Source organism: Schistocerca nitens, chromosome 1, assembly GCF_023898315.1.
Source record: "Schistocerca nitens isolate TAMUIC-IGC-003100 chromosome 1, iqSchNite1.1, whole genome shotgun sequence".
Taxonomy (NCBI): domain Eukaryota; kingdom Metazoa; phylum Arthropoda; class Insecta; order Orthoptera; family Acrididae; genus Schistocerca; species Schistocerca nitens.
Genome location: NC_064614.1, coordinates 552,331,748 through 552,357,660, shown reverse-complemented (window position 1 = coordinate 552,357,660; position 25,913 = coordinate 552,331,748).

Here is a 25,913-nt window from a genome sequence, read left to right as displayed (position 1 = left end):
TGTCAGGAAGTGCGCCGCTTACCTTTGCCCTTCTTCTGACGCCTCCATTTCACCGTTTTCAGCACGACTGAGCGCAGAGGAGCGCCCGTGACCCTCTAATGACGAGTTTGAGATCTCAGTGGTCTTACAGCGACCGCTCCTTCTACTGCAGGCAGTGACATAACTACGATAACTATGCTGTCAGCGGTTTTCTCCTTTTACAGCCTCCAGCTCGTTTCTGTTTCACTGCACTTTTATACATCTTCATACGTCAGTACGTATTTTGTTAACAACTCCCAAAAGACGTTCATGACTGACATCGGACATGTTATGCACTGTTGCCAACATATACTAGGTCGGCTTCCACAAAGGAGAGCAGGGCTACGTGGCCCATCACAACACCAAATCACTTTCAGATGATGCTTGGCGTCTACCAAAAATGTATCTAATTCCTATCTCCACGACTTTCAAAGACGTATTTCACAAAACGAAGTATAAAAGTGTATTTAATAATAGAATTAAGCTATCTGAAGACTAGCTCTGTTTTCATTTATATACTTAAAACAGTTTTTCTGTTGCATACTAAACTTGTTTGAATGTGTATTAATGTGGTAGCAGCCTTACTCGAGTGCACAATTTTTTCCTCAAACCTGTCTCCGATCATAGTTAAGCAAATTTTTTTCGAATTTTGTAACAACAGTCAAATTATGCATACAATGTGCTCATATAGGACTTTTTGTGCTGATTCCGAAACTGTCCTTAGAGTTTTCGAGTCTGTAATATTTCCAAAATTTAATACTGTGATTTATATTGTAGTGGTATTAGTTCAGATGATACGTTTGGATTACAATTGTATGAGAACTCGGTCTATTATCTTCCAGTGTTAGCTGAATCAACATTAGTTTTCTAAACAGTCTTTTAATTGAATGAATATTGCGCAATGTCTTTCTTTGTTTATATATTTTTTTGAGATTAGCTACATAAGTAGGTCCCCCACAAAACCTATTATCCTATATAGTCTTCATTTGCTAGAGGTCCTAAATTCATGGCAGCAGCATGTGAGTAATGTGTTACAGGTTTCAACACTCGAAATATGGATCTCTTATGGGCATCCTAATATGCAGTTCCGGAATGACTTATGGTATCTATGGAATCAGCAAGCAATAATCAGTATTGTCCCGTTGTCGTATAGTAGAAAATAATGGAATTCACTTTACATAAATTTTGGTTAGGTTCAAAGAGTTTCTTTAAGTGTCACTGTCGACCATGGAGGTATAAGGAGGGGAGATGGCACTATGGCCGTCTGCTGTACGTCTGTTTGAAGCCGGTGGGCCGCCATGTTTGATTGGTCAAAACAGTGACAGAGCTCTTGTTAGAATTGCGTGTTCTTCATATTTAACGTTATGTCTGCGAAATAATTTCAGATGATGGGTGTTACAATGTTTACATGCATAACACAACGTCAGAATAGCTTTTTCAGGTGTTTTCGTTTTGTTTTTAATGCGTTTTTGCCCCAGCAATACAACTGATTTGGTCTCGTTAACTTAAGTGTTTCTTTTGGATACGAACTTCGAATGATGAAAAATAACAGTGTACAAAGCTCTTTTCAAACTCAAATCACCTTTTACTGTATTTGTGTCGATGTAAACTGAAAGCAGAACCCGAAAGCTATGCTAGTTTACACACCGGATGATATTTCTTACTCGTTTACACACTTATACAAAATTTCATTTGTAAATACAAACATCGTTTGTGCTTTGTCAAGAAAAATAAGCATATGAACCCACAGAGCCCTACGAGCTTCATTGATCGGAAATCTGAAATAAAATAAGAAGAAAACAGTTTCACAAAACGTAAACAAGGCCGCACATCTCACGAATATAAACGACAATATTTTACGAACGGGGCCACTTACGCATGGAACGTGTTCCTTTTAACTTGGTAGCACTATTCCAACGGTTAGTACACCCGTAAACAACGCAAACCGGCATTTTAAAATGAAAAAACCTTCAGCAGCTCTAGACAGTAGCACAATCGGAAACGAGTCTTCTGACCAAACTGCAATGGCGGAGCTCGGTTTCTGTCGACTTCAAGTTTGTGACGTCATGGCATCTCCCCTCCTTATACCTCCATGCTGTCGACTTTACTTCTATCACTGATAATCGATTGTGAAACTATAACACAATGAGGCAGCTTTGTCATACACGTTGCTATTTAGGTTTTAGTCCATTCAGCGAACTTTTTACGTGCAACACGTATTAATCACCGTCGGTTTTCGTGATCCTGTAGCTACCAGCACTGTTGTTGAGGAAGTTCGATTTTTCGGGGACATGGCGCATTCATTTGGCCTGATCATAATAAAACTGACGCGCTTCGCAACAGCAAGGTTCAAACTTCAAACGGAAACTAGTGGACTGTTGAATGCAGGCCTAATCGAGATGCATATTTCCTGCAGACGCAGTATAGATGTGGACGCTTAGTTTTACAAACACGATCGTGAGTTTACACATCAGTCAGTGCAACGGTGTTCACTGAGATCCCTGCCTCCAGAACGGACTCTCCTCCGAAACTCCATGACGAAGACAATATTGATAAGTCTTTCAACAGCACTCTATGAACCGTCGGGAAAACGCACAAGGAGATCTTACTGTTACCGTCGGCTTCCACGAGCAGTCCTGAAATAATTCTGGCATGTCCGGCGAGAGTAGTTCAGGGCTCGAAGTGAGGACTACCGACGACAAAGCGCCCGCATGCTGCGATCGATGCGCACAACTCTTAGGACTGGTTACGCGTTACTGTTTTCGAATATTTGTAGTACTCATTGGCCCAGCTACCTGTAGAATTCTTCTTGTTTTCCCACCACAAAGGAAATCGGACAGACATTTTGTGGACACAATGGCCATCCAAATGCGATTAATTTAAACATTTATCTCCATTTAAAAAAATAGTTTGCTGCAGATTTGTATAAATTGCCAAAAGTGTATTTGGGGCGGTGGAGATTACTTCGAATGTGACTACAGATATTTTGCTCGTATCTTATGTTTTCATTCTCCTATACCACTCACCAGACTTTTTAGGTTTGCTTAGTAGTCGGTGGAGGCTACTGGTTACAACAAAATGCTCCTTTCCACAGCGAATACAGATTCTTCAGTGGATATACCAATAACTTTCGCTGCAAAATATCCTACGGAGCAACGTACGCAAACCGAAATGAGCATTGATGGTTCTTGAAATGTGACACAGAAGATCTTGAGATACTCAGTTACTTCGATAAATCGAATACAACGGATTTACTGGAAAAGGTGACAACTTTTTGCACCAGCAAAAGCAATGGGAAAAAATTCTCAATGAAAAAACTGATATTGAATCAGTTAATTTTTTTTTAATGTTTCTGTTTTATGTAACGACTATAGTAAAGTCCATAAATAAGTTCCTTTGTCCAGAGCCTCTACTCAAAATTTGCAGCAAGACAGAATATACATTAAAGCACAATCGATAACTTAAGGGCAAATGATAGTCAATATAGGTGAAATAATGTAAATAATGTAAGCCACAGAAAATGTACCACCTCTGCGTACAAACTTTTTGTGGAATCATACTGCCATAACATCTTTATGACATATTTTAACTTCAAAAATAAACAGTGTGAGTAGTGATTTGCATTGTGTGACATTTCGATTCAAATTCAGATATAGCTATAATATTCCTACAGCAATCGCTGATGTGAATTGTGACTTCCTTTTGTAAATAAGAGAGGTACGATTCGTCTCATATCTTTTCTCACTTCTTCTTCGTTAACCATCTCACTTGTAGCAACTTAGCGTGTAAGGTTCTCGATTCTCATTTTTAAGAGGCTGGATAATAATAATTGCAAGCTACACCTTTGTTTATTTTTCATTTTAAAAGTGCTGTTGCTAACCCTTGGCAATAATTTTTCACTGTAATTGAAGTTGAAAGGAGATTAGTTTGGCGACATGTCGATTTGCGCACCGACCACTCGCCATTACGTGCAGATTAGCACCCTCAAAAAAGTCGAACCTTTGCAATCTAAATTTACTTCACGAATTCCGATCTACGGTACTCCAGGAAATGCAAATTTATTTGTTGCATCGCGTTTAATATAAACATGGTCCGCAGTCTCCAAGCTTATCTGCTTACCAACGACGACTCGGTACCTCATTACCAACACATACGGTTGCAAAATCAATAGTAATAGGCCATCCGCAGCGGAAATTGCAAAGTGCCAGCATTACTTGATTCATTTCTGATTTTCGTACTTGATTCCTGCGGTGGTCACTGTGACTCAGTCCGGCTTCATTTGGAAGAATGCTACATCATAATTTTCTCGAATTTAGCTCTCCTTGTTATGGGATTAATTATGTTTGCTGTATCGAGACTCGACTTTTTTAATAGGACCACTACAAACTACAAAAAAATTAATTGTATATGCCCCATCGTTATAATTATTCTTTGTTTCTTTTCACGGGAACAATGCACGGAAATGCCTAAGGAAGTATAAAAAACAAGGAACAGTATAAAAATAACTATTCCTCAAAAACAAAAGGGAAAAACTGGACATTTAAGACATAAATGTAAAATAAAAACAAAAAATTTCGATCTGTACACGTCGTCAGATAACAGATAAGGAAGGCATTGTCTATTGATTTGCATCACCGAGTGTTCTTCGTTCTCCTCCCTTCTGAGTGTTGAGTACTCATATAGACTTTGGCTTCTGCTGTAAATTTTTGACAGTATTTAGACTTAACAATAAGCAGTAGCTTACGTATCTGAGCAAGGTGGCTGAAATTATAACGCGAACTAGCGTAATGGTGGAGCGATGCTTGTGTGTTGCATATTGTTGATACCGTATTCGAGAACATTCTTGTTTCGCTCATTCATTCGTCGGCATAATTTTTTATGTAAGTTCGCATTGTCCATTCGGTCATTTAGTAAATATTACGGTAAAGACTGGGAAACTAACTAAGACGGAGCTCGAAAGTTTACAGGGGACTGAACTTACAGATGGGAGTGGATCTAATGCCGTAGTTGCAGCCGGCCGGAGTGGCCGTGCGGTTCTAGGCGCTGCAGTCTAGAACCGAGCGACCGCTACGGTTGCAGGTTCGAATCCTGCCTCGGGCATGGATGTGTGTGATGTCCTTAGGTTAGTTAGGTTTAATTAGTTCTAAGTTCTAGCTGACTGGTGACCTCAGAAGTTAAGTCGCATAGTGGTCACAGCCATTTTTCTCGTAGTTGCACATGATGCAAACACTTCGGCTTGCGAGAGTGAATCGTGACCCGAAAGCGAAACAGTAAATATTGTTATTAATCCTGTAAGTAGGCTGTTTAGGTTTTTTTATTGGTAACGCCACCTCTGTATGAAAATCACTGGCTGTGCTGTGTGCAGTCTGTGGCTGCTTTGCATTGTTGTAATACTCGCCATTGTAGTGTTAGGCAGCTGGCTGTGAACAGCGCGTAGCGTTGGCAGTTGGAGGTAAGCCGCCAGCAGTGGTGGATGTGGGGAGAGAGATGGCGGAGTTTTGAAATTTGTCATGAACTGCTCTATATATATATATATATGATGATATCAAGGTAAATACATTGTTTGTTCTCTATTAATATCTGTCATTTGCTAACTATCCCTATCAGTAGTTAGTGCCTTCCATAGTTTGAATCTTTTATTTAGCTGGCAGTAGTGGCGCTTGCTGTACTGCAGTACTGGGAGTAACCAAGATTTTTGTGAGGTAAGTGATTTGTGAAAAGTACAGGTTAATGTTAGTCAGGGCCATTCTCTTGTAGAGATTATTGAAAGTCAGATTGCGTTGCGCTAAAAAATATTGTGCGTCAGTTTAAGCACAGTCCAGTATTATTGTTCAAAGGGGACGTTTCAATCCTACCACTATATAAGTATAAAACCCAAATAGTAAGATGCTTCGCAATTTAATAGAACTCGTTAACTAAATGTCCAAGGAAATGTCTACCTTACGTAATGAAGTGTGTTCTAAGAAGAAATATCTACTGTACGTAATGAAATGTGTACTAAAGATGAAACAGGCATCTTACGTAATCAAATGTATACATTACTAATGATATTTCTTCTCAGATTTCTAACTCGAGTATTATAGTATCAAACTTAACCTTACAATTTAGTACGTTAGTCGCCTATGTAACCCACACAGAGAAAGCATATAAGGGCTTATCTAATGAACAATCAAAGAACAATGAGTCACTTCTCAAACTACACCTGAAAGTAGAAAATTTCATTGTAGAAAATGCCTCTAAAATCAAACATCTGTTTGACGAACAGAGAGAGAGCTTTGACAAGGACTATAATGAGTGGACTACAGATAAGGAGAAACATTAATGAAAGATTAAATTAAGAGTTACCACGGGATATACAGCAAACAGTACGTGAAGTGTTATCACAACAGGGTACAATGGGATAAAGCGTTAATACTGAGATACATCTATATCTACGTGATTACTCTGCTATTCAGAATAAAGTGCCTGGCAGAGGGTTCAATGAATCACCTTCATGCTGTCACACATTAAGTAGCCGTAAGTAAAGACTTCCCGAAGTGGCACGAGAACATCACTTCAAAAATTAGGGGTTTACAGCAGGAGTTGGTGACTGGTCAAACAGGTCACTGAACCATCATCCTCTACTTAGTCCTCCCATACATGATGAAAGACATGGAAATGGCTTAAATAGGATGGGTCTGTCACCCATAGATAAGTATTAGATGTTTGCCACAATGTCAAGTTTTCATTCAGTTTTAATCTATGAATATTTGTCAGACCACGAACAATTTCATTTGTTCACAACTAGTAAAAGCAATAAAAATAAGAGTAACAACGACTGCGGTGCGAATCACTTCTTGCCTCACTTAAAACTTTGTGGTCATGGAACATCACCAGATGAAAACTTCAGTCCGGTGATGCAACTGATGACGATGATGCTGCCGCTATGTTACACGAAACATGCCGAGTTCTGTCCACCTGATGTTAATAAGATAAGATCTAGCAGAAACCCAAACAGTTACTGTCCTCCCAGATTAGGACCGTACTCTGATCATGACAAACACAAACCAACAGGAAAATAATCGACAATTACTTATAATTCTGTGTGACAAGACAACTTTTAAAGTGAACTGGCTAAGTAACCACCTATTGCAACCGTAAGTGTGACTACAAAGACTAAACCGACAGATGGAGTGAGGGGAACTAACGTCATAAAGTAAACTTGTTACATTACAATGATGTTGTGGACAGCCGAGAGGATATAATCATAGATTATATCAAATGCCACAATCTCAACAAAAACATTGTACAGCCCACAATCTCTGCAGTAGCAGGTGGAATAACAGCCAAAGTCGTATTAGACGCAGATGTTATACTGAGTGTTTCATCATCCAGTTTGTTTAATAAAATACGTGAGATTGGTAAAGTATCAACCTATCCAGTGGAAAAGTGTAGGACTACTGCGGCTATTGGTGTGTACTCACAAAATACCAAGATACAGGCACAAGTGGATGTGAAACTAAGAAATGAAGTAGTAAAATTCCCGTTCCAGATCACGAATAAACGGATTGTCGAATGCACTTTGGGCATAGATTTCTTACTTGAAAGGATGCTATGGTCGATTTTTGTGTGGTGAAATGCACCTTGAGTATCGATGGTCAAGAAATCGCGACAGATTTAATAAAAACCAAGCTGCAGCTTGATAAATACTGCCAGGCTTTGAGAGTAAAGTTACTTAGAACAAAAGTACAATGCACCATAGGCACGCCTACATACTGTGTTCTGGTTGAAGACGTAAAAAGTTTATTGAAAGGCAACATTGCTAAACCCACCACTACCGATACTGCAACAAGCAGAACTGACAGGTTTGATGTTAAGCTATGTCACATATTTGTAAGTAAACCTGGTGTTATCAAAATATACCACTTTAATATGAAAGTCGACCCCCACGTTCTCTCTCTTGGTCCTAGAGGGTAGCCGTGACTGCAGAAATTAAGCAAATGCTAGAATGGAGAATCACTGAACCTCCTTATCGCCCTATTGTAGTCGCTTATTGGCAATTATGAAACCTGATGCGATTTTTCCCTTGGTACTGGGTGCAAGTGCAATTAATAAAATTATTGTACCTGTATGAACACATCCAGAAAACTTAGATGAGCAACTGCAGGAATTTCAAAGGGTAGGATATCATACTAATACCGATTTAAGAATTTCCTATTGGTAGATGAGTCTTACAAATGAATCTAGGAAATGTACAACCTTTATCTTTGGTGAAAAGAGCTACTACTTTTGTGCGCTACATTTTATTACCGCTCTTTTGAATATGTTGAAGAAAAATGCAGCTTTGGTGTGGACCAATGAGGGTATAAAAGATTTAGAAGCCACACGGAGTGCCCTGTTTGACTGAGACACATTGCACCGTTCTGATATCAAAAAGATTTTTGTCTGTCCACTCATGCATAGTTTTCTGGTCTTGGAGTTTGTCTGTTTCAAGTGAGTAGTGAAGACAGAAATCAGGATACTTGTGTCATTAGTTTTGCAAGCTGCACACTATCAGAATGTGAAAGTGTAATGCCGGAAATAGATATCCTCTTATTTCAATCTATTGTACCACAAATTTTTTTCCTTGTTTTGTTACCTGAAGATATGACATTTCTGTGTCTTTATATATTGTAATTGTTTTGCTATATATATATATATATATATATATATATATATATATATATATATATATAGCAAAACATATATATATATATATATATATATATATGTCGATGTCTAATTGGTTTGTTGTGTAAATATTATTTGTATTTTTACGCTGGGTCTGGCCTAGGGAAAACTGTGCTATCGAACGATTACATCGATAGGTCGTGTGGAGAACCAAAGTGTTTAGGATATTTGATAGTGTTAACTCTGCCGCGTGGAGCGCGGACAGAGCAGAGTCTGGCTGGAGTAGGGCGGTGGAGCAGGTGTGTTGTGTGACGCTCCCTCGAGTTGCCGCGCTTTTGGGGTTTGACAGCATGTAATTGCGCTCGACTTGCTATGATAGTTACTGACACGGTGTCGCGAACGGGAAGCATTAGCTGGCGCACATCAAAAGCCCGTTTCGCCCGGTGACCGTGTCGAGAAGAAAGCGCGCCAACATCCAGCTTCTGCAACTCTGACGGCCGACAATGAGTAACCGTCGCCATCTCCCCGATCGACGACTGCAAACCTTCGATCAACCAACAAGGAAGACTAAAAGCACGTAAAGTTTTGGAACTGTATGGCAGACGTCAGCTTTTCAAACTTTTCCATTTTCATAACTAAAATTACAGCAATTTTTCACAAATATTTGTTGCTCATTGTCCCAATTGCATTACCAAGCAAGGCCCCTTCCTTTTCCGGAATGAACCCGAGTGTCATTGAAATTCAAACGCCAACATTAAAGTAATATCATTCCATTTCACTGTCTTAATTTCAAAATTCAGTTAAGGTATTCATAGCTGGCTACAGCATTTAGATTACACAAGCACAAATTAAGAGTGAGAGTTTTGTTACCATATTTTAGCTTACCTGTGACTGCAGCTCAGCTTGGTACGTACTAAATTTTACTGTTGTTAATTGTTCAGAATCATTTAATTCAAGTTCAAAGTTAAATCTCTTATTTCTAAATTGCGTAGATTCAAGTAGCTTTTGATATGATTGTTGAGGTAGCCCAAGACTAACCTTATTGTATTGAATTTCGTAGTGCTTCAGAAAAAAAGTTCACTATTAATTTCAGTCACTAAATTAACTTTCAATTTTCCAGTTTTATTAATTCTTTTGCTAAATTAAACCAGAGTGTAGCGAAATTTATTACTTCTGACACAACACGTGTCAACCTTCAGTTGCCACGCTTTTAGTGCTAAATATATGTCCATTAATCTTTCGTTTTCAGTTATTATAGTAGTTGTCCATGGGACTGGCGACCGTAATTTTCCCCAAATCTCAAATATCTAATTAACGCCAATTAATTGTTAACGTAACGACCGCACATTTACTTTCTTTATTAACTTTACCCCTTTTCAAAATTAATTTTCACAAATTTCATTTGCATTTTTCCTTTCATTTAGATGTAACCCTTTCCTCCCTCTTTACCGACAGATTAAATTCGGTGACGATTGCTTTTCCCAAATTTCCATTAGGTACACGCGGTTTAATTTTTCACTGTCATTAAGGTCGATAAGTGAGGGGGAGGTTACAAACGTGCATACTCAGCCACAGAACACTATGGGCATTTAAAAAATTTAGTTATTATATTTTGAGGAAGAAACCGTTTGCTGTCTTTTTCAATCGTCTTGAAAGTTATTTCACACGTGTTTAGTGCACAGGTCCCTGTTTTTACAGGAATGCTGTTATAAGTTCATTCGTATTTCCAGTAAAGATAACATTGTGGCCAATGCTCTGTCACGATTACTTCAGGGACCACCAAAATACACAAGAATTACTGACCAGTCAACTGACTGTCTTATTCTACTCATGAAAGATAACAATTATAGACAATACCTCATAGGTATGTGCAAAAATATTGCAGAAATACAGAATTCTGACACAGTTTGGTACAAGAGTAAAACATTCCTTACATTCAATCCAACAGGTAAGATAAAACAACACTACACACTGTAAAATGATTTTCTATTTTACAGGTATGATCCACGATCTGACGTATTGTGTATTTGCGCACCAATTTCGTGTGAGGCTGCACTAATCTGGTATACACAACTTGTGGGATCACTATGGTGCACCCAGATGCTTTAGCAATATCAGCGGTTACTGCTACATCCCAATCTGCCACTATACAATACACGAATTACACTGGCAGAACTCATAAATAATATGAAAGAGTGCAATAGCTGGAGAGATCCTCTTCCTAGATATGCAGAGACATGCGTTCTTAGCAACAAAAGGTAAGGAGAGTTCTAGTTTCTCACTAAACAAGCAAATTGAAGGAAAATTTATTACGGCAGGCTAGTACAAGGAACACAAAAGAACCAGATACAAGAATATATTTTGCTAAAAAGGCACCCGAAGTCATCGTACCTTCGTAAGGAAAACTGCAAATGGCAACTGCTGCAGACGGATCCCTGTAAGATTGCAGGTATTCCTCACAAGGGGAGCTATCTTCCGGCACACTCTATAACCGATCAGATTAAGGGGTAGTGTGCCCATCATGAACTGAAGAAATACTTTCACAAGTGAAAAACGAGCTTGTCTTCACTGAATAAATGTTTAGTACTTAGTGTAACTAATAGTTATGATATTTATGGAATATTCCGTCGATTCTTGGAGGAACTAGACACATTAAAAACATGAATACAAGGCATCACATTAACGTTCCTCAATAATATTATTTTGGAACATTAATACTGTGTATTCAAGTTTTTAATAATACGAGCTATGAACTGAATCTCACTTGTCAAGTGCTAGGTCTTCACAGCCAGATAACTTTATTTCCATTTGACCTTGAGGACTTTTGAAGTGCATTTTATGTTGGATTAACTTAGACAGCCAGATGGCGGCAGCTTGACTCCAGAAACGCATTGCTATTGATTATGATCCCAATATTAGTGGCTCTATGCTAAAATATTTGTAACTAATGCATTACATTTGTTGTGTGCTGCATGTTTCATCATTAGAATTGAATTAAGTAATATTTTTAACTAACGTTTAATTATTAAGTCTACTTAAAGTGTTTCAAAATTTGCCTAGAAGAAATTACAGAAACGTTATTTTTACTAGATGGTGAGGCTATTCTTCCAGGGGTGCAGGATCACGTTGATACGGCTCTGATTAATGCTATTGTCAGGTGTTTATTCCATTCATTTTTCTTCATTTATATCCTTTATTTGCACCTACAGCAGTAGACCGAAGGTACACTAATCTAGCAAAGAATTAGCTTCACTAAACCTGACATCAGTGATCGATCAGTTATTCGCTTTGATGGAAATACGTGGGATGAGATACGTGGGGTGGGATCTGTGGAACTGTGCACGCGTGTTGGATGCAATTGAGAGGGAAAGTGACGCCACACGGGGTTAGGAGCGTTATCACGTCACACTCGCCTCGCCAAGTTTCAGAGGTTGTGTGTCCACCCTTTGCAGGCAACTGCCATACGACCACTCGTCGCGATACACGGTGAATATTGCGACTATTACCAACTAACAAATAACTGTTTTCAACAGTAAATCATTTGTGTGTAGGAACTGCTTTGCAATACTCTGAGGCTAACAATCATTTTTCATTGAGACAAATATCCATTTCCTCTCTCTCTCTCTTCTCTCTCTCTCTCTCTCTCTCTCTCTCTCACACACACACACACACACACACACACACACACACACACACACACACAAATGCGAACACACAGACGAGGGCGCGTTAACATTAGACATACAGAATTTCTTTTATAGAGTAGAAAAGGTTGTCGAGGAGATGTGCTTTCAATTAAGTTCACGATTCATTATATTCTTCACATCACTGAGTAAGTGGTCAATGAATTTTGTGCCTGAATATCTCATTCGTTTCTATGAAAGACCACGACTGTGCATTACCATAAGTAACTTCACCTTCTAGCTTTGTATTTATGAACGCCGCGCGGATTCCCCGCGTGGTTACAAGCGCCATGTCACGAATCGCGCGGCCCCTCCTGAAGCAGATTCGAGTCCCTCGGGCATGGGTGTGTGTGTGTGTGTGTGTGTGTGTGTGTGTGTGTGTGTGTGTGTGTGTGTGTTGTCCTTAGCGTAAGTTAGTTTAAGTAATTTGTAAGTCAAGGGACCGATGACCTTAGCAATTTGGTCCCTTAGGAATTCACACACATTTGAACATTTTTTATTTATGAATATCACCTTGTTTTCCAGTTGTAACTCATTGTAGACAACAAACCTCGTAAGGGAGTAAATGCAGTGTGCAGCTGTCTTCAGTACGCCCAATTGTTGAAAGAGCGATGTACAAGAGGATTTATGTGATGGACGGTATAGTAAATTTAATCAGCGAAGGAGAAAATTAAAAATGTAGCAAATACAAAGGCAACACGAAATCAAGACGTTTAAAAGTGAGACTGAAGGAAAGGGAGAAACTGGCAAAGCAGTTAAGGTAAAGGAGAAATGCAAAGCTGCAGATGCCTGCACGACTATAGGAAAGATAGTTGCCTTGTATAGGAATATAAAAGAAAGCTTTGGAGGAAAGAGAAGCAACCCTGCGAATATCAAGAGCGTGGAAAGCAGGCCAGTCTAAGAAAACAACAAAAGGTTGAAAGTTGGAAGGATTTGTTGAACGGCTACGCAAAGGAAACGAAGTAGAAGATAATGTTACAAAAAGAAAAGAGGAATTAGACGAAAATCAGACGATGTGATACAGCGAAAAGAATTTGTTGACGCACTGAAAAGATTTAAGTTGAAACAAGCTGCCTGGAGTAGAAAACTTTCTCTCAGAATTAATGGGATCCTTGGGAGAACACTCCATAAAAGTACTTCACCTGGTATGTGAGATATACAGTGTGTTTCAAACTTTTTGGGTCAAACTGAAACAGATGATAGTCGGTCTACAACGTATTATTGAGATAGGGAACCAAGTGGCGGAAATGCATATTTATAGTGTTGTGGCCATACACAGCGTACGCCACAGTGTCCAAGCTCACCTAATAGCACCTTACTTGCTGCCTTCCCGTTTGACTGGTCCATGTTAGCTGGTGTTCCTGCATGATGTGCTGCCACAGTTCTTGGACACTGTGCCCCTTGTTAGGCGAAAGGATATGGTTTCAACACCACGATGCACCAGCCCACTTCCATGTTAATGTCTGCGAGTGCCTGAACAGCGCATACCATTATCGTTAGATTGGAAGGGGAGGTCCTGCCCCATGGCCAATGCGATCTCCGGATCTCACACCTGTGGACTTTTTCCTCTGGGGTTACGTCAAGAGGTTGGTGTATGGAACCCCCTTAGAAATGGATGAAGACCTGCTTGCTAGGGTCCAAGCTGCGTATCTCCTGACACGACAGACACCATGGACCTTGGGAGAGTGCAGCAGACATCACTTGCCGTTGCCATACATGTACTGAGACTGGCGGTCGCCACTTTCAACAATTACTTTAAGTTGTCGTTAAGTGTTGTACGCTGTGTATGTCCAAAACACAATAAGTACGATTTATATTCACCTAAGCCTGCTGCATCGTACATGTCGTATAAAGACATTATATATTACGGTATGAGACCAAGACGCTGCTGTGTTCGATTGTGTTTTTGTTACAATATGCCTATTTCGGCCTGAGTGCCATCGTCAGGTTATATCAGGTCAGCTTACAGTCCATATGATATCACTGTCTTAGTTGCTGTCACTGCTGTAAAAGTTTACCTCTTCGCTGGTGGTGCAGCTGTTGCAGGTTTTAAACTTAGATGGAGCAATTATTTCTGGCCGGCCGCGGTGGTCTAGCGGTTCTAGGCGCTCAGTCCGGAACCGCGCGATTGCTACGGTCGCAGGTTCGAATCCTGCCTCGGGCATGGATGTGTGTAATGTCCTTAGGTTAGTTAGGTTTAAGTACTAGGGGACTGATGACCACAGATGTTAAGTCCCATAGTGCTCAGAGCCATTTTTGAGTTATTTCTGAAGTTTTCCAATTATGGAAGTTTATTCCACAACGACGGTAATTAACTGTTAATAAGCTGTCAGTCAGCTGTTGATACAACTGTAAATTAACGTCATTATGAAATAAACTTCCATAATTGAAAAATTTCAGAAATCTCAATATAATCGGTTGTGGATCCACAACTACCTGTTTCAATGTGACTCAAAATGTTTGAGACACCCTATATGAGACAGGTAAAACACTCTCACTTTTAATCTGAATAGCAAAGAAAGCAGGTGCTAATAAGTGTGAATATTACCGAACCATCCGTTCAATAAATTATGGTTGCAAAACATTAACACGGAGTATGTAAAAACTGGAAGAAGTCAACACCGGAGAATATCAGTTTGCGTCCCGGAGAAATGTCGGACTGAAATAAAGGTAGCGAAAAGTTGTTTCCGACATGTATAGAAACGAGACAGCCGTTATAAAAATTGAAAAACCTTGAAGTGATGGATTAGTTGAAAAGGTGGTGTGTCACGGCTGTGATTAAAGCTTTACGCTGATAAGAGATATGCTATCCTCACCCGCAACCTCCCCGCAAGTGTCTTATCTGCATCCGCAAGTCATTTATTGGCATCCAGTTCCGTCGATATTAAATTTTATGCATCACTTTGACCAGTTCAGTACACCGGAGCTCTGATGGTGGTCGGCTTACCATGAGGTAAGCTCGCGTCTGCTAAAATCGGAGCTCGTAATTTGCATTCCACCGGCTAAGAAACTAGAGGCCAACCTTAATAACATTTTAACAAGAAATAGCCTTTCGTATTATTGATAAGTTCCATAAATTACTATTTTCCATCGTAATTACTGAAATGGATTTTGTAAAATTTTCTGCGTCACATTTACTCAACATTGAGAGGTCACATGAAGTGCTAAAAGTTGAATTCACATTTTGCATACTGTTAAATGTTAGTCATAGACGAAGTTCGTTTATAAAATGGACATCAGTTCACCATAATGTAAAATTATTTTAAGATTATAAGCTTCTCAATGTAACAAGCGTTCGTCGTGTCAGGCGAATAGACCAAAATTTAAATACTGACAATGACCTTTAACTTTCAGTTAACTGTTATTATTGCGAATATCAGCAGGCAACGACTGGGATATCCGCAGACTGCGCCGTTGTAGTTCATAGCCCATGTGTGATCTGTACATTCAGCAAGCAGTAAAAGTAAGAGAAATTTGGAAATTGAATTAAAGTTAATTGAGAAGGAATAAAAACTATAAGGTTTGCAGGTGCCATGTTACTTCCGCCAGAGACGGGAAAGAACTGGAAGATCAGTTAAAAGGAATGGACCTTCTTCTTTTGCCAACCCTTTCATCGCCGAGTAGTACTTGCAACCTACGTCCTCAATTATTTGTTGGACATATCCCAATACCTGTCGTCCCCTACAGTGTATATCCTCTATAGCTCCACCTAGTATCATGGAAGTTATTCCATGCTGTCTTATCAGATGTTCTATCACACTGTCCTCCTTTTTTTCAGTGTTTCCCATTATTCCTTTCCTCGCTAATTCTGCGGAGGACCTCCTCAAAATGGCTCTGAGCACTATGGGACTTAACTTCTGAGGTCATCAGTCCCCTAGAACTTACAAGGGAACCTCCCCATCACACCCCCCTCAGATTTAGTTATAAGTTGGCACAGTGGATAGGCCTTGAAAAACTGAACACAGATCAATTGAGAAAACAGGAAGAAGTTGTGTGGAACAGTGAAAAAATAAGCAAAATATACAAACTGAGTAGTTCAAGGAAAGATAAGCAACATTAAGGACAATAACAAAGCAGGAGCGCCCTGGTCTCGTGGTAACGTGAGCAGTTGCGGAACGAAAGGTCCTAGGTTCAAATCTTCCATCGAGTGAAAAAGTTTAGTTTTTTAACGGACAGATAATAACTATGCAAAAATAAAGAAAGTAAAATTTTCAGTCGAGGGAAGACTTGAACCAAGGACCTCTCCTCCTGCAGTTGCGCACGCTACCACGGGACCACGGCGCTCCTGAGCTCACGTTCTCCTTGATGTTGCTTGTGTGGCCCATTAACTACTCAGTTTGTATATTTTGCTTATTTTTTCACAGTTCCACACAACTTCTTCATGTTTTCTCAATTGATCTGTGTTCAGTTTATCAAGGCCTATCCACTGTGCCAACTTATAACTAAATCTGAGGGGGGTGCGATGGGAGGTTCCCTTGTTAGAACTACTTAAACCTAACTAACCTAAGGACATCACACACATCCATGCCCGAGGCAGGATTCGAACCTGCGACCGTAGCGGTCGCGCTGTTCCAGACTGTAGCGCCTAGAACCGCTCGGCCACACCGGCCGGCGAGGACCTCCTCATTCCTTACCTTAACAGTCTACCTAATTTTCAACATTCGTCTACAGCACCACATCTCAAATGCTTGGATTCTCTTCTATTCCGGTTTTCCCACAGTCCGTGATTCATCATACAATGCTGTGCTCCAAACGTACATTCTGAGAAATGTCTTCCTCAAATTAAGGCCTGTGTTTGATTCTAGTAGACTTCTCTTGGCCAGGAACGCCCTTTTGCCAGAGTTAATCTGCTTTTTATGTCCTCCTTGCTCCGTCCATCATGGGCTATGTTACTGCCTAGGTAGCAGAATTTCTCAACTTCGTCTGCTTCGTGACCCCCAATTCTGATAAATTGCTCGCCGTTCCCATTTCCGCTACTGCTCATTACTTTCATCTTTCTTTGATTTACTTTCAATCCATATTCTGTACTGATTAGACTGTTCATTCCATTCAGCAGATCCTGTAATTCTTCTTCACTTTCAGTCAAGATACCAATCTCATCAGCGAATCTTATGATTGATATCCTTTCACCTTGAATTTTTAATTCCACGCTTGAACCTTTCTTTTATTTCCATCATTACCTCTTCGATCTTTAGATTAAACAATAAAGAAGGCAGACTGCATCCCTTTTTAACCCGAGCACTTCGTTCTTGGTCTTCCACTCTTATTATCCCCTGTTGGTTCTGGTAAATGTACATTACTCGCCTCTCCCTATAGCTTTCCCCAATTTTCCTCAGAATTTCGAATACCTGCACCATTTTACGTTGTCGAAGCTTTTTGCACGGCGACAAATCCAATGAAACGTGCCTTGATCTTCTTCAGTCTCTCTTCCACTATCAAACTGAACTTAAGAACTGCCTCTCTTGTGCCTTTAAAGTCAAACAGATCGTCATCTACCAAATCTTCAATTTTCTTTTCCATTCTTCTGCAGGGAACATAACATGTGGTGGCTACTGTTGCAACGCAGTGCTTTTACAATGCATGTAGTACGGCTCCACGCTTACCACTTTGCCATTTAGACTGGCAGCAACACGGCTAGAGAGCTGCAAATGGAGAAGCAGTGTCGCCATTGGGAGCCAGTGGGCTCGACCGAGCTTTTGCCTGGTCAGTGGGCCAGCGACTCACACCTGTCGGGGTGGCGCGTTCGCCGGTTCCGCACCGCTCTATGTTACAAGAACCTTAATTGCCGCCCCTACGCGCTGAGCTGCAAGTTTTACTGCTGTGTCTTCGCCTTTACAGACGTTAAATTGTGTAGAGTCAGCCGGCCTGATTACCTGCAGGAAGCTTCTCGTACTTTACCATCTGTTCCTTTCTGCGTCGGGCCAGTTTCTTTAACGACGTGCAGTTAGGGCTCTACCAACGTTGCCGAGTACTGGTCTTGTGGAGCGACGTTATTCATCCATCTTCCTCTTCACGTTCTAATTAGGAGACAGACAATAGCAAAATTACTCATTACTGTAGCACATCTAAATGCTGACACTGCACTTACCTGAACTACTAACGTACACTACTGGCAATTAAAATTGCTACACCACGAAGATGAAGTGTTACAGACGCGAAATTTAACCAACAGGAAGAAGATGCTGTGATATGCAAATGATTAGCTTTTCAGAGCATTCACACAAGGTTGGCCCCGGTGGCGACAGCTAAATGTGCTGACACAAGGAAAGTTTCCAACCGATTTCTCATACACAAACAACAGTTGACCGGCGTTGCCTGGTGAAACGTTGTTGTGATGCCTCGTGTAAGGAGGAGAAACGCGTACCATCACGTTTCCGACTTTGATAAACGTCGGATTGTAGCCTATCGTGACATTGCTGCTCGCGTTGGTCGAGATCCAATGACTGTTAGCAGAATATGGAATCGGTGGGTTCAGGAGGGTAATACGGAACGCCGTGCTGGATCCCAACGGCCTCGTATCACTAGCAGTCGAGATGACAGGCATCTTATCCGCATGGCTGTAACAGATCGTGCAGCCACGTCTCGATGCCTGAGTCAACAGATGGGGACGTTTGCAGGACAACAACCATCTGCACGAACAGTTCGACGACGTTTGCAACAGCATGAACTATCAGCTCGGAGACCGTGGCTGCGGTTACCCTTGGCGCTGCATCACAGACAGGAGGGCCTGCGGTGATGTACTCAACGACGAACCTAGGTGCACGTATGGCAATACGTCATTTTTTCGGATGAATCCGGGTTCTGTTTACAGCATCATGATGGTCGCAACCGTGTTGGCGACATCGCGATGAACGCACATTGGAAGCGTGTATTCGTTATGGCCATACTGGCGTATCACCCATCGTGATGGTATGGGGTGCCATTGGTTACACGTCTCGGTCACCTCTTGTTCCCATTGACGGCACTTTGAACAGTGGACGCTACATTTCAGATGTGTTACGACCCGTTGCTCTACCCTTCATTCGATCCCTGAGAAACCCTACATTTCAGCAGGATAATGCACGACCGCATGTTGCAGGTTCCTGTGCGGGCATTTCAGGATACAGAAAATGTTCGACTGCTGCCCTGGGCAGCACATTCTCTGAAAACGTCTGGTCAATGGTGGCCGAGCAACTGGCTCGTCACAATACGCCAGTCACTACTCTTGATGAGCTGTGGTATCGTGATGAAGCTGCGTGGGCAGCTGTACCTTTACACGCCATCCAAGCTCTGTTTGACTCAACGCCCAGGTGTATCAAGGCTGTTATTACAGACAGAGTTGGTTGTTCTGGGTACTGATTTCTCAGGATCTATGCACCCAAATTGCGTGAAAATGTAATCACATGTCAGTTCTAGTATAATATATTTGTGCAATGAATACCCGTTTATCACCTGCATTTCTTCTTGGTGTGGCAATTTTAATTGCCAGTAGTGTATATTAGACTGTGTGTAGCAACCGCTCCATCCCCACAGATTGTCATTCTGTATCAACTGGTCAAATTCGTTCCCCTCTTCTTGGTTCGGGGTCCGTGATACCAGCGTTCAAATGCAAAATACCAGTGAATGGGGCAACAGTGACCACAGCTACAGTACCCAATCCTTTTGACATCAGTTCCAGGTTTCAAATCTGTCTTGCTATGAATCGGCAATATCTCGTTCCACAAAAATGGTTCAGATGGCTCTGAGCACTATGGGACTCAACTTCTGAGGTCATCAGTCCCCTACAACTTAGAACTACTTAAACCTAACCAACCTAAGGACATCACACACATCCATGCCCGAGGCAGGATTCGAACCTGCGACCGTAGCGGTCGCGCGGATCCAGACTGTAGCGCCTAGAACCACTCGGCCACTCCGGCCGGCTCTCTTTCCACAGACACAATAAGTGACGTACCGATACTCCCATGCCGTCAGTACTGCATATGTTTTGCTTCTCGCACGAGGTGATATGCACCAAAAGGTGATGATCCTCCGTCATGACGATTGCACGTAGTTTTTTTTTCCAAAGCTGAAAAAACATGAAGCGAGATGATGACATCAGATGTCCGGAAAGAAAGAAATGAAATGTGTTGTATTTCAGAGCTGACTTTGTTTGATATGCATCCAGACATAAAAATTATGCATTTTTCATCACGTACTACTCAGTCTAGCTCGATTTAGGCGCAATGAGAACACAGCCAACGTAAACCATGTATCAAAGTTTTATTGAGAAGTACATCAACCGAAATACTCCTCCTTTGGAGAAAAGTGAATCACTACAAGCTTGTGATCGTTCGTGTTTGTTAGGAAATTGGTAACAGTCCACTTAGGCCGAAGGCAGTAATAATGAAGTAGTCCAAGTTAATGTTCACTCGCAAGTACAACAATATATCTCAGAGAAATGTTGGCTGCCAACACCAAAGTCTTGGACGTTACAGATGCACAAGCAAAGTGCAGACAGTGGTGCGGGCAGGCACTGGCGGTTCCATTTATCGGCAGTGGCTAATGTGGCACAGCGTCTTACGTAATGAAGATTCCGATTAAGGCTCTGATTGTGGAACTGAGAGTGTAGTTGGCGCCTTGCACAGAGCTTAAAGAAAAGTTGCTTCAGAGAGGCTGTGCAGCATGCTAAATACCCAGCCCATGTAGAAATACTAAAGTAACTATTTGCGATCATGCGATCCGTGGAAGAAAATACGTCCGTAGGGCCACTGACGGCGGTCGCACAGCCGCCTGCTGCCCTAGGCAGCATTATTGTTGCTGTTTGTCGTCTGCTCATGTAACGCTTTTGACGTTAAACTACTTGGTATACCACTGCTGTGAGAAGGGTTGTCTGTTTGTAGGGTGTACAGTCCGTATACAGTATCCCTCCTCCATCCCCCCCCCCCCCCCCACACACACACACACCCGAAGAACGAGAGGGTGTAGCACATATCGACGTCTGGGGAACACTATGCTTCTTTGTTGTCTGTGGAGGAACTTGATGACTCCAGTGAGCTGAGGTCAAAGTCCATCGGAGTTAGTGTCTGGAGCAGGGGCGGGCTGTTCTCGCCAGAAGCTGTAATATTTGGACCCTGTGCTGTGGTTATGCCGTGGTGTCCCACGTTCTCAGAGATGGACTGTCCAACTCTGGAACAAAAGATCGCGACAATCCACTACAAGGAGACGTCGAAGTTTACCGTAGGTGCACCTGGTTACATGCTTGTAACAAATGAAGCGATCGTGCACACATGCCTTGTCCTTTCTCAACAAATGATGTACAACTGCAGGGATCAAGGTGATTTCGGGAGGAAACCAATGCTCAGACGTCATCTTTGACAGAATAACGATTGTGTCGAGACCACGGACTGCGGGGACCGGACGGGGGGAGGGGGGGGGGGGGGGTAGTGTCTCTCGTGGGTTGTTGGATAGTGCGGAGTTTGAACCAGTGCTGTCATCCATGAGTTTTTCGGAAGGGCTGACGCCGTCGTGAGCGGTGGAGCAATAAGAAGCCAAAAACAGAATGAGGACTTCATCTAATTCATGATGCGGTGTAATTTCGCTAATTGTGACTTTAACATTTGCACAAAGCGCTCTGCTAAGCCATTGGATTAAGGGTAAAAAGGTACTGTGTGCACTAGGGTGATGCTGTTGTTAGAACAAAAATAGCCAAGGAAGGGGTCTGCAGAGTCTAAATGGAGTCGCAACCAGGGCGCTGAAGCCTCCCGCTATGGGATGTATTTGCGAGTGGGTGCAAATTGCTTGCTTTGGCAGGTTTTGCATGCCGCCACCGTGTTGGCAATATCTGTATCTGTCCTTCGCCGATATACATGTGGATGAGACAGCGTCTTTATGAGCGCAACTCCCCAGTAGTCCTGATGTAGGAGGACAGGATGTGGTGCCACAAGGCGGATGGGATCATGATGTGTGTGTGACCATTTTCACTTTGCGGCAAAAGGACTCCGTTGAGGATGGAGAACTCGTGGCATCTGTTCCGGAATGCTTGGACTTCCAGTTGAGCCAACGCTTTCTGATCTATTGGCGACCCTCAGTGCACCAGATGGAGTAGTTCCTGGATAACCAGGTCCTCTGAAGAGTGACGTGCAATTACCTTCGCAGTAATGGGAAGGGTGGCTATAGCTTTTTCTGCTTCTTTGTCCATATGGTAACAGACCTCTAGTTCTGAATCGAATGAAGTGCTCTGTCTCAATGGCAACCTGGAGAGAATGTTAGAGTTGGCATGTTGAGCTGTTGAGCGATATCTGGTGCCATATGAGAAGCTAGACAAAAACAGTGTCCTTTTCTGGAGACGACATGCTGATCTGTTAGGAATATTGGGGTCTTCCCTGAAAGGGTTATCGACCGTCATAACGAGGAACGTCAGCCATGCACATTATGAGGTAATTTCTTGAGTGGCTGTAGTTGCGTTACACCTATCTCAGAATTTTTTATATGAATGCAATAGGACGTTTCACACCAGCTGCTTCGTATGATAATACTGCTTCCAAGCTGTAAACAGGAGCATCATTTGCCACAATTAGAGATTTTGAAGCGGCATTGGCTATAAGGCAAATCGAATAGAGCAGAGCTTGCTTGAGATCTCCTAAGGTTTTATCGCAGGTGGGAGTCCAGTTCCACTTCATATTTTTCCGTAACACCTCATGGAATGTTTCCGCTAAGAGCGCGGTATGTGGGATGAACTTGTGATAATAGTTAAGTTGGTCAAGCACAGATTGTTAATTTCTGTTGGAACTGAAAGTGACTAGATGTCTTGGGCATACTGGGCTTAGGTTTTATTTCTGAAGTATGGAGAACGTGACCAAGATAATACACCTGAGGAACGAAAAAATTGCATTTCTCCATCTTATACTTGAGATTGCCTGGAGAAGACCAAAAAGAGGATTAAGGTTTGCTGCCAATCCCTGACGTTTTGACCAGTGACAGTACACGCGTAAGTTGTTCGAAATACCATTGAAAAATAGCTAGGGCACTAGCCATGTCACAAGGAAGTCTATTATAGTGTAACAGGACAAATGGAGTACTAATGGTTAGAACATCCCATAGTGCTTCGTCCATAGGAAGCTGAAGGTAAGCATCCAGCTTATCAGTCTTGCCAAAAGTCTTGTCTCCTACGAGTCATGCCATAATGTCGTCCATTTTTGGAATCAGGTAGGCATCAATGACGGAATTACGTTGTTCATGACCCTGAAGTCACCATAATTTGCTTTTCCACAGTACTGGTGGGGGTAGTCCTCTGCCTGCTGATAACTACAGCAAGAATGCCTTCTTTTTGGAGACTCTGGAGTTCCAGCTGTAGATTACCTCTGAAAGTGAATGGAACATTGCATGCTTGAAGAAGCAGGGTGTGGCCATTGGAAGGAAGGGGACATGAGTCTCAAAGCTAGTGACAATGGTGGAAGGATGAGAAAATAAACGGACTTGTGATTGGAACGTTGGTCTCTTAAGTAGAAGTTGGTCCCTGACAGCTGAATGCTGATGATGGAATCATGTACTTCCAAGTACAGATCATTAAAAAAGAGTAAACCAAGGATATTTGTGGCTCCTTCAGTGTTGACCACAACAGACGTACCGTGAAGACAGTAGAATGATAATGAAATCTTGCCATGAACTGCCCTTTTACCTTGACCGTATCACTGCTGTAGCTATGCAGAATCTGGAGATATCCTGTAGTGGATGTGAGCCCAAATGACGATAAGCCTCCCAAATTATGGTAGTCCTGGAAGATTTGATATAATCCATTATGGAGTCGAGGTAGCAGTTGTCGTTATACTGGTTATCACTGTTAGCATTCAACATGCTAACAGTGATAACCAGTCCTGGAAGAACCTGTATCAAGCTGCAACTCCACTTGGAATGAGTTGACTTTCACTGTGTCCATTAACAGTCTATCACATATGGGGAGTAAGTGTGGATGTTGGGATGTTGCGTAGGACGGTTTACATTGTGGGTTAGAACACTAGAACCGACAGTCACAGGATAAACTCTTCAGTTTGGCTATATGCTCTGTAAAATTGTCCACTAAGCTTATGGCAACTAAAAAACTAAAGGCAGGCTGCCGCAACGTGCACTTACGAACAATAATATGCTACCAAACAATTCTTTAGCAAACCTATTGGATATGCTGTAATGAATAGTAAATTTCCTCGCCTGCATAGGCCAGGAAGAACACACACTGCTGGGTTTCAACTGTGATACCATGGCCCAGGAAGTGTTACTGCATTCTGACCACGTAGTTTGCCGAGAACTCGATCTTCCGACTAAACACCTGGAATGGCGGCGGCGCTCCTCTAAATCCTTCGACCAGGGAATTGATCTGGGACAGCCAATTGGACAGCTCCGGCCTGGATGGGGCCATCTTGCTTTTTGCATTCTGGAGTGGCAGTAACACCTGAGCAGTAAGGTCTGTAGGGCAGACACGATGAAGCAAAAATTATCACTGTCAAGGTCTTCGCGAGGTAGAAGGCACACGTACATTCACACTGTCTACCTGATGTGTAAACACAAGTGACAGTTCGGATTCATAGAAGAGTTCCTCGTTTGCTAAATCTTGTACCAGTCGAGGTGAGAACACATCCCAGGTAAAGAAGTATCATAGTTTTATTGAAAAACACCTTAACCAAAATGATACTCCTTTGGAGAAAAGTTAATAATTGCGAGCTTGTAATAGTTCGTGTTTAGCATGAAATTTATAGAAGTCCACTTAGGCTGAAGGCAGTAATAATGAAACACTCAGTGTACACTCGGAAGCAAAAGAAAATAACGCGGAGGGAGTTCGACGGCCAATACCAAGATCCTGGGCGTTTCAGATGCAGAGTCCAGATCCTGGTGATGCTGCGGGCAGGCGCTGGCTATTCTGTTGGTCAGATGGTGCGGCACAGTATGGTACGTAGTGTAGATCCCGATCGAGGCTCTGATTGTGGAACTGAGAGTGCAGTTGACGCCCGGCTCAAAATTCGAGGAAAACCTGCCTCAGAGCGGCCAATCACCAGCCTAAATATCCAGGCTATATTTGCAGTCATATGATCTGCGGAGGCAAAGAAGTTTGCCGGTCCAGTGACAAGTGACATCTGCTGGCATTCGCTCTGCTGCATGCTGGCCTAGGTAGCGCTGTGGTTGCTGTTATCTGCTGACACCACTTTAAATTTAGGCCACTTGGCACTCGATTGCTGCCCTGGAAATCACAATTCTGCCCAACGCCACCGTGGACGTTTCCTCATTTCACCCCTTCTTTTGGCGCCTCTGCGATGGAGAGCAGAACCGAGCTGTCCGACATAAAAGTCACATCGCCGCTCAGAATCGACATGAAGTGGCCTCAGGGGGTGGCATAAACTGCGGCAATGAAACTATTCGTTCCCTTGGTGCAGTAATTCCCACACAATTTGCGGTCGGAAACGACAATTCGCAGTATGATGAGGAACAGCACGACGCTCTTGGCAACTTTTGGCACTGCCGACATCCTCCGGACAATTCAGCTAATCTCTAAGAACCCTGTACGCCTGCAACGTCATGGTGGGTGATCACACCACTTTTGAGGGTAGGGCGGAT